Here is a 10,631-nt window from a genome sequence, read left to right on the forward strand (position 1 = left end):
GTGCAGGGAAATGCTCATTGAATCTGGTGCCAGACATCCAGGTCCACTCTGGGCTTTGCCCTTCACTGGCTGAGTCATCTTAGTCAAGTGACTTCAGCTGTCTGAGGATCAGTTTCCTCGTCTGCAAAGGGTGAGTCTGATTGTTTCTGCATCAGTGGGTTGAGGATGGAGTCCAAGGCAAAAAATGTTGCAAGAGCTGTGAAATGGCAAGTGGACAGGAAGTGGCCTTGCTGTGAGATTTCTGAATTATGTTGGTGTTTCTATTTTCTCCTGGTTCTGTGCCTACTCCACTGATAATCTCTTAACAATAATATCAGTCCTGTACATTATCATGACCTTTCTATTTATAATGATGCTCAGGCTCTATGTCAATCAAACCACAACTCAAAATGGCTTCCATAATGATGACACTCATTGCATGTGATGAATCCCCAGGTGGATGAGGTTTCAGGCTTGGTTCATTTCACAGCCCAAGGGCTATTCTAGGATATTAGGAGAATTAAGAAAGAGACCCCAGCAAGATGTCAGCAGGATCCAAGGGAGGGGAAACGAGAAGAGGGTACAACCAGCTACTGTTTATTGAACACTCATGTTGCACAATCATGGGCAAACCTTTCAGCTTCAAGGAGCCTCAGTTTCCCCATGTGCACAATTAGATAATGACAGCCCCTACCTCCCAGGTTGTCATGAGATGATCTGTGACTCCTTTTGTATGATTCCTGGTGGGCGCTCAGTAAATACCGGCTCATTAACATCAGTGCTGTGGATATGGTGGATGTCTGAAGGCTGCCGGGTGGCTGATTCTACCTGCTCTGTGTTGTCCCTGGATACAGAGCTGGGACATTTAGAGGAATCTCTGGGAGGCAAAGCTCAGCTCTGGAGAAGGGATTTTATGGTTAAGTGAGCTGCCCCATGCAGGCTGTGGTCCACGCCCCTCCCCAGAGGTGTGGGAGGCCCAGTCGGGGAGGCCAGGAGGGAGATGCTGTGACAGGGACTTGGGCCCCACTGGAGGGACTACCAGCTGGGATTGGGGGTATTTTGGGGATGAACCAGTGATTGAAGCAAATAGCACAGTAACAGCTTTTGCGTATACATGAGGCATTAAAATAGCCCTTCTCGTTACAGTTGGACTCCTTGCCCAGCTGGTAGCCATTGGTTCCTGGCCTCAGGCCTCAGCAAAGCCACAGGGACATCATTGGTCTGTGAGGCTCTGAGCCACAGGGTCAATTCTCTTTGTGCTTACACAGTCCTTGCGTCCCTCCATGGGCTGGCAGATGGGGGGAGGCCAGTCCGCACTAGATGCTGTCCCGTAAACCAGCCAGCTCTGGCTCTGTCGAACCCTCCCTCTTCCAATCATTTAACCTCTCTGAGCCTCCGTCACCCTTTCTGTAAAATGGAAACCAGATCCACTTGTGTACTTTTCTTGTGCCTTAAATGAGTTCATATATGTGAAGTGAGTCTAACAGATGTGTGTTGAACACTTGACTATCTATCAGGCACTGAGTTAAGTTCTATGTGCCTGAACTTTAGTAAATGCTCAGTAAACATTATTTCTCTTTATCTACAAAGAGCTAGTGGGCTTCATGGCTGGAGAGGAGAAGCGACTCGTGGGGCTGTGATAGGAGGGGAAGTTCAAATTTTTGCTCTGAACAGTACAAGCTGTGTGACATCCGGCAGGGAACGTAGCCCTTCTGAGTGTAAAGGGATCGCTGATGATACTGGAGCAGAGGTGAGAGTCGTGAGACCGCGGCTGCAGGGTGCCTGACGCAGGGGTGGCGCACATGAAGTCCGGGGCCGTAATTCTCCTATGGGAAGCCTGTGAGTGTCAGCATGGGGGTAGGGATTGGCGGCTCTGACTCTGGCTTGTGTCTGACATTGTCACGGAGCTCAGTGCCAGCTCACCAACTGGGTGACACTGGAAAGATTAGTCAATCAGTTCATGCCTCAGCTTCCTTGTCTGTAGAATGGGGACCGAATAGCACAGGCCGAGCAGGATTGCCGTGAGGTTTGGCTGAAGCACTGTGTGTAAAGCTCTCAGAATGAGGCCTACCCCTCAGGCTCAGAGCAAGGGGCTCTACAGCTTTTAGGGTAGTGGTCCTTGGACATGCTGCTGTGGGAAGTTTTGAAAAACTGCAGGTGTGGGAGATGTGAGAGATGTGATGCTGCAGCTGTGGGGGGGCCCAGGAACCTGCATCTTTAACGAGCTCCCCAGGGGAGGCCGATGCAGGGGTTCCTTGGCCTGGGGTTTGGGAATGCACAAGAGGGACTCAGAGGTGAAGCAAGCAGAGCTGTGACCCTGAAGGAGCCTACGGGCTGAAGGGGAGACGCCCACGCATCAGGAGCTCGAGTGTGAGCCTGAACAAGGGCCGGCTTTGGAGGCAGGACCTCTGGGCTCGGCTCCAGCCCTCCATTCTCCTGCTTTGTGACTTGGGAATGTCCTTTGACCTTCCCAGCCTCATTTTCCTCATCTGCAAAACAGAGATAGTGTGCATGTGCTGCGAGGGCTGGAGGAGCTACCCTGTGCAGAAATGCACAGGGGGATTCCTGCAGAACTGTGGGTCTCCTGCCCCACACCTTCCCCATGCACGGAGCCCACAGACTCACTGTTTGTCCTATACAGGGATTGTCAGGAAGGAAGGGGCCACCCTTGTCCCTGGGCCCCAGATCAGGAGGAAAGCTGCCTGCTGGGTGTGATGTCAGAAGGCCCTGGGGCCTCTCACAGGGACGCAGTGGGCCTGTAATGAATGCCTGTGGAAGTGACACATCCGACTCTCAGGGTCTTACAATGTCCCTAAGTCCCTGTGTCTCCTTGTCCTCTGCACAGTCATGTGGCCCATGGTGCCTTTTACCTTCTCCGCTGGGGGGGCAGGGGGGAGGTTGGGGGTGACCGTGGCTGCTGGAGGCAGGCGAAGGAAGGGAGGCTCAGAGTCCCTAAATGACCTCCCCAGGGTCACTAGGCAAGTCGGTGCCAGTGGCGCTCCTGCTCCTTCCAGGCTCCCCCTTGTCAGTGTGAGACCCTCACCTCTAGGCTGTGTCCCCAAGATTCGCAGCGAGCAGCAGCAGTTCCCGTTGGCACCTTCCACCCAGAGCTCAGTGCTCTCTCATCTCCATCGGCTCAATTAGCATCAGGGCTGCTTTTATTAGGAGCTGTCCTTTCAGGAGAGACATGAAACATGTCCTGAAAGGAAAGCAGTTTCCATTTTCTCCCGTTTTACCCATCATAACACATTTCCATTTCAATGGAGGCTCTTTTCTTTCTGTGCATCACATTTCAAAATCGGCAGCATTAAAGACCATCTGGAAATGGTGTGTTTTGAGCTAACTTCCTTCCTCAGCACCTTCCCGCGCCTTTTCCCTGCCCCTTAGGATTTCTCTTCATGGTAGTGGCTCCCATGGGAGGAAGGACTTGAATCTACTCTGTCTGCCTCCAGGCCCCCAGGTGTAGTTGATGATGGTGGAAAAAATGGCCAAGGCGATGCTAATGATCATTATACAGATACATTCAAGTCCTAACTCCTGGTACCTCAGCATCTAACCTTCCTTGGAAATAGGGTCTTTATAGAGGCAATCAAGTTAAAATGAGGTCATTAGGATGAGCCCTAACCCAATTATCACTGGTGTCCCTATAAAAAGGGGAAAATTGGACACAGAGACAGATAGAGGGAAGACACTGTGAAGAGACACAGGGCGAAGATGGCCATCTACAAGCCAAGGAACACCCGGGGGTCTCAGAAGCTGGAAGAAAGGCCTGGGACAGACCCTTCCCTGTGGCTTCCGAGGGAGCCTGGCCCTTGCTGATGCCTTGGTACGGGACTTCTGGCTTGCAGAACTGTGCGTCAATGAATTCCTGTTGTCCTAAGCCACACAGTTTGTTGTATCTTGTTACAGCAGTCCTGGCGAACTAGGACAGTGATGATGAACAAGTGGTGATGACTGTGAGGGACTGTGCAGGGAGGCTGCTGGGATGGGAATCCTCTCCCCCCTCCCCGGGGGGCGTTATGTTCCCAGACTCCCTGTGTCTAGGTGGGGCCACGGGACCACTTCTCCTCGGTGGGCAAGAGAAGTGATGTGAGTGTCAGTTCCAGGCCAGGGTGATTAAGAAGCAGGTGTGCCTTCTCAACTCTCTATTTCCCCTCTGGGAGCAGAGAAATCTGAGGTCTTGGAGGTGGTCTGAGTCACAAGATGGAGGGAGCCTGGGCCCCGAATCACTGAGTGGCGGAAAGCCGCCTGCTGGCTGACGGCGTTAGAGCGGTGGGGGAGGATTTAACCCAGCCTGGCCAGGGGAGAGGAACCTTCCCAGAGGAGGTGAAGGCTGTGCAGGGTTGTGAAAAAGTCAGAAGTGACCAGTGGGGAGGCTGGAGAGTGTACCAGGCCGAGGAGACAGCAGGCACGGAGGCCCTTGGGAGAGAAGATGGTGCAGTGGGGACATGCCGTGGTCTATGTGGTTAGTGTATCAAGTGATGGGGGGAGACAGGATCTGAGGGCAGAGAGGTAAATGGGAGCTGGCTCTTGGTGGCTTTGGTGCCATAAGGAGGACTTTGGGAAACTCTCTGAGCCCACTGAGTGGCCCTGGAAAGCTTTTGAGCAGGGGATCCACGTGGTCAGACTTGTGCATTTGAAAGGGCCCTCTGGCTCCCAGTGCAGGGCTCGACTGGAAAGGGCCACACAGAGGCGGTGCGACCAGTGCACTGAGAGAGAGGGTGGGGAGTGGGACTGGGGCAGAGGGGATGGGGGCACTTTTATGGGAGTTCAGGTTGTAAGGTCAACAGGCCTCAGTGACGGATTTCAGGGAGAGGGGAGGGAAGGGAGGGCCACATGATGGTGCACAGGTTTCGAGCCTGAGGGTGGTGGAGCCGTCACTGGGGACCCAGGACTTGCACAGCATCTCTGTCCTGGTCTTGGCTTTAGTTCCCCCCAATTACAGCCCTGTGTCCAGGATTACAGACATAGGTGATGGGCAGATCAACAGATGAATTGATTAGTCAAAGGGAACAAGAGCAAATGCACAGAGGTGGGAAGTTTATAGTGAGGGGCAGTTTTTACTTGTGTAGAACATCTGTCTCCTCCATGGGGTTGGGGCAGTTGACCTTGTTTTGGTCACTTCTGCACCCCTGGCACGAACAGACAGAGCCTGGCGCATGATAGAGACTCCATTAGCGCTTGCGAATGAATGGAGAAATAACAACAAATGAACTACAGGCTGTTTGATTTGGCTGGAGCCCAGAGAACTGGCGGGGACTCCTGGGATGGTGGAGTGAGATCTTGAGTGCTGGGGCGAGTTTATTTTTATATTCCATTGGTGATGGGCTTTGGTCTGAGGCAAGGTCTGGCAAGAAAAGAGCCAGGTTCCGCAGCACAGCTAAGTCGGCCATTTGGGGGCTGAGGAAAGGAAGGTGATTGGTCCAATGGCCCTTATTGCTCTTTGCAGACGAGAGCCCCTGGTGGATGAAAATGAGGAAGAACGCCCATGGGTCTGCACTGCTGCCCTCCACACGGGCCATGGAAAAGAATGTCGTCTGCCCTCCAGAGCTGGCTTGGCTCTCCACTTCCCCTCCCCTCCACCATGGGGTGGCAGGTGAAGGATGGTTTACACGCCTGCTTCTTTCTCTGACAAAGGCAGCTGCCCTGTGAATGGTTTCATCCATCTTACCTGCAGTCAACCAGCTTTTATGCCAAATGTCCAGAATGGAAATCACAAGAGCCGAGCTGCATTCCGGACTCCTGCTAGACACCCCGCGAAGCCCTGGCCTGCCTTTTTGGAAGGAGAACATGGAGGCGGGGCTGCGGGCAGCTCAGGTGCGTTTGACCCTCCTGAGCAGAGCCTTCCCTGTAGCTGGGCCTGTTCCCGTGGGAACAATAGGGCGGGTGTGCAGAGCCTGGCACTGGCTGCCTCCTTTTGAGGGCAAGGAACACTGGGAAAGGATGCCAACCCAGGTGCACCTTCTGAAGCCGGCTGTGTACCATCAACAAGGCTGGTCCCCATGCTCACCACTTGTTCAGCCAGCACAGAGGCGAACGGCCAAGGGAAGATTAACAAGCACCTCACATGGGTCCCCTCCTCGTCCTCCCCATGGCCCTGCCCACACACCACCTAGTCCCCCCCCCCCCCCACGACCTGCCCTCCCGCGGTTGCCATGTGCTCTTTCTCAGGCACAGCCCTGACCAGCTCTGCCCCCTCCCTGCTTAGGAACACTCCAGGCCCCTTCCTCTCCTACTGAAGGAAGCTACCAGCTTTGCCGCTGAGGCCAACCTCGATGGGCCCATTAGCAGTCCTGCGGGGTGGCTGTGCTGGGCAATGGTTAAGACCCCGGCTTTGAAGCCAGGCCACCGTGATCAAAATTTTGGCTTGGCAGTGACTCTGAATGAACTACTTAACCTCTCAGAGCCTCAGTTTCTTCATCAATAAGTGAGATAATACTATGTATCGCATGCAATTGTTAGGAGGATCAATGAGTTAGCACATATAAAATGCGTGGGGCCATGCCCATCCATAGAAAGCCCCCAATATGAGCTTGTGATCTGTTAGCTCCTTCTCTTCCTCCTCTTCTTCTCCTTCCCCTCTTTTCCTTCTTTTTGTCTGATCAGGACATTTTCCCTCTGGGAGCAGGCTCTTCTCCCACTTCTGCTCACCTTGCCCTTGGACTGACCACTCAGACGAGCCAATGTGTTTCCTTTAAACCTCAGGCAGGATGAGCTGGGTTTTCTGTCCTGTGCAATCACAGAGCCTTGACCCACAAAGTCCAAGTCTGCCTCTGTAGCCGTGCTTGTTTCTTCCTGCTCCTGGACCTGAACCCCCTCCCCAGTCCCTCCTGTAGGCCCCTCTGTTCCTCGCTTTGCGTCTTTGTTCTTGAAGTTACCTCTCTCTGAATTGCCCCCTCCCAAATACTGAACATTCTTTTGTGCACCAGCACCCATGAGTTTAGAAGCAGAGCCCACAGGAAGGAAAAGGACTTTGGAGGCAGAGACTTGCTTTGCAACCTTAGACTTGATATTGAACTGCTCCAAGAATGGGTCCATTCATCTGACGTGTGTGGGAGGTAACACCAGCCCCGCACGGGTTCTTGCACAGATTGAATGCGATAGTTCATGAGAAGGGCCTGGTGCCTAATGATGGCTGGCTGACACAGTCGCTGCTGGGCTGACATAAGCCAGCTCTGCCCCCAGCACTTCGTCTATGGGAGGGCAGGAAGGAGCCCCGGGAAAGCCTCATGCATCAGCCTTGCTCTGGGAAAGAGAAATAGAAAATATTCTAATTCTAAAGAGTAAATTTCAGAGGCTTGGGAAGGCTTCTGAGGTCCTGAAAATAAACACCTGGTGTGGAAGGGAAGGAGGGAAGCAGGGAGCGAGAGAAGGGGGAGGTCGGGGAGAGAGGCAGAGATGGGGTGCCACACCTGGGGAGGCAGAGAGGCACACACTCTATGGAGACTCTGCAAGGTCCCTCTTCTTTTCTTGGGATAAGAGATCCAGGCCTGATCTGTGGTGCTGTGTCTGCTGAGGACACGAGCACCTTTGAGGGGGTTGAGTGACTCATAACTACAGTGGTTTGGGTCCAGTCTGAGGCCCATGTGAACGCTCCCTGGGTTCCTCATTAAAGAGCTAATTGGGCTAGTTTGGGAGGAGCGGAGGACAGCACATCTGATGTGTCTCCGCTGCCCTTCGCGGGGTCTTTAGAAGGGCCCAGAAGCAGCCACTCAGGTGCTGCTGAGTGTCAGTGTCCCTGAGCTGATGGCTGGGTGGCCTTGCTGTTACAAATGGTCCTCAAAGTCCAGCTCACCCAGAAGGTGTAGGGTGTGCAAGGGAACTCATGAGCCCGGACTTGTTTATGTGGGATCTGTGAGCCTTTGAGGATCCCCACGTGATGCTGAGTCGGGGGCCAGGTCTTGCTCTGGGACCCCGGACTGAGACATCCTGAGGGATCCTGGAGAGAAAGTCTCACCCTGCCTTCAGGGGCTCCCATGTTGGGCCCCATGACCATCACAAATGGAGACTGTCATTGGGCAGAGAGGACACCCCTACCCTGGTGGGGTGTGGGGAGGAGGTTGGGGTGGTTCTACAGAGCCAGCTCCTTGTGAGTCCTAGAAGCTGAACAGATTCACTAGACAGGGAAGGGGAGGACACAGAGGGTGAGGCCCCAGCCTGTGGAGGCCCAGGTGCAGGGAAGAGAGCTCCGTGCAGTCAGGAAACTGGAGGGAGAGGAGCATTAGGGACACTGTGGCCCTGGCACCCGGGAGGAGGAAGCAGCAGGGGAAGCTGGAGCCACAGGAGTCCGAGCAGGAAGGGCCTGGGATGCCAGGCGCGAGGTTCACATTTCACGGGACTCAGTGCCCTGTCCTGTTTCATCAGGAGCGTGTGCTCAGGGCCACTGAGTCTTCAGAAAGTAACTGGGTGAAGGGAAGACAGGCAGGGAGTCTCTGAGAGCAAAGAGATCAGGTAGGAGGCATCTGCGATGGTTTAGGCGCAGCTGAGAGCAGGAAGGCCTTGGTGGAGATGGCAGGAAGTGGGTGGACATAGGATCTCTTCCTACACCTAATCAGGCACTGCTGTTGGGTAACACCTGCTCTCCCTTGCCCCTCACCCAATCTAAATTAGGAACAAATAGAAATTCGTACCTGGGAGTCAGACAGGTGGAGAACAAAGTACCTTCTTTATTCCACTGGAGCTGATGTGGGAGAATGGGGCAAAGGTTTGCTGGCCAAAGGGGCTCCCGCATGCCTAGGCCCTGAATTAAATTCACTCTCTTGGGCACAGCAGGCCGAGACCCTGTGGGCGAGCCAAGTATGCAAGTAGGCCAGGCAGGGCTTGGGTATGTAATAAAGTGGCAGAGGATCAAAGGATAGAGGCCGCATTCTCTGAGAAGAGAGAGGTGAGAGACTGAGTCATTTGGGCCTGACCGTGGCTCGGCACACGTAGAACCGTGTTGGAGTCCTGTGGAGAGTGGGTCAGTGGCATGATGGGTTTTGAAGGGTGAGTAAGGGTTCTCCCAGTGGAGGAGAAGCACTGAGGCGTCCGCATGGATAGAGACACTAAGGACAGGGACAAGGTGAGGAAGTGGTGCAGACGTCCTTTGCCTGTGGTTCAGTTTGCATTGGGCATTTGGGCAGAGGAGAAGATGTGTTAGTTTTCTACTGTTGCTTTAGTAAACCACCGCAAATTTAGCAGCTTTTAATACCTTATAGCCCCTCAGGTCATAAATTGGACACAGGTCTTGTCGGGCTAAAATAAAGACATGGAGGCTCTGTTTCTTTGCTCACTTGGGTCATTGGCAGAATTTGGTTCCTCGTGATTATAGGACTGAGGGCCCTGTTCCCTTGCTGAGGGTGCTCTCAGCTTGTAGAGACCACCCGCGCCCTTGACTCATGTCCTCCTTTCTCTGTCTTCAAACCCAGCGATGATAGGTCGAGCCTCTGATACTTTGAATCTCTCCTGTCTCATCTCCGTCTCCTTCGTCTACCAGATTACCCCCCTCTACTCTGAATCAAATTAGATTGAGATAATCTCTCATCTCAAAGTCCATACCTTAATCCCACTTGCAAAATCCCTTTTGCCATGTAAGAATAACACATTCACAGGTCTCAGGGATCATTGGCATGTGGGCATCTTTGGGGGGTGGGGTGGACATTAATTCTCCTACTACAGAGAGGGGAGGGAGGAAAAAGCAACATTAATTTATTGATTGAGATGTAATTAAAATATAACCAAAAAAGCAACGTTTATGAAGCATCTGCTAAGTACCAAGGACCAAGCAAATTGTTTAGCATCTATCATCTTACTTTGTTATCACTGTCCTGAGTGTCAGGTAATATTATTCCCATTTCACAGCTAAGGAAACTGAGGCAAAAGGACTAGTGAAGGATGAACAGTGAATAGGGAGTAGAGGCAGGATTTGAACTCAGGTCTGCAGACTTGAAGCCTGTGTCCTCTCCATAGGATCTCAGCACTGTCTCTTATAAGACGAAAAGAATGGCTGAGCCAGCTGTGAGAGCCCCAGCGTGCCCTCTCTTCAAATACCCTGTGGGTCTTGGATATACCTGCCCCTGCAGGAGAAGCCTCAGCAGGCGGTCCAGTGCCTGGCTCCCCCCTTCCCCAGGATAAAGTGGATGCAGAGCTGAGCAAGCAGGTAGCTGCTGAAACAGACACCGTCTTGCTCGGCTAATGGATGCCCCTGGGTCGAGTGGCCCTGTTCTGCCGTTAACTGAGTTGAGCAGGCTCAGCTAGAGAGGGGGTCTGATATCAGCAGACGTTTGTGGTGCAGGCACAGAGCTGGGCTGTGTGACTAATAATCCCTGCTCCACCTGGTTTGCGGGTAGATTAAAAAAATGAGTTAGAAGTCCCCTTCTCTGTGTTAGACACAGAATTGCCATCAATTGTGTGCCCTTTCTCCTTGTTCTATACCACATTTTCTTTTCTGTGTCAAAACCCATCAAATTCTGCATGAGAAGTGGCCAGTGTTTCCCCTTAGAGCAGTTTGTGATTTTCTGTGAAAGATGCTAGGTTGGTAATGTGACAAGACAATGTACAATAGGTTTTGTCTTCTGCTCTTGCTGCTGTGAAGATGGAATAGAGATGGTGTCTGAAACTCACTTTCCGGGGTCCAGCTGCCCTTGTGCATGGGATTTCCTGCTGGGGTTACT

The sequence above is a fragment of the Pteronotus mesoamericanus genome, unplaced genomic scaffold (assembly GCF_021234165.1).
Source record: "Pteronotus mesoamericanus isolate MK-2021 breed Mesoamerican mustached bat unplaced genomic scaffold, CSHL_Meso_final contig_221, whole genome shotgun sequence".
Classification (NCBI taxonomy): Eukaryota; Metazoa; Chordata; class Mammalia; order Chiroptera; family Mormoopidae; genus Pteronotus; species Pteronotus mesoamericanus.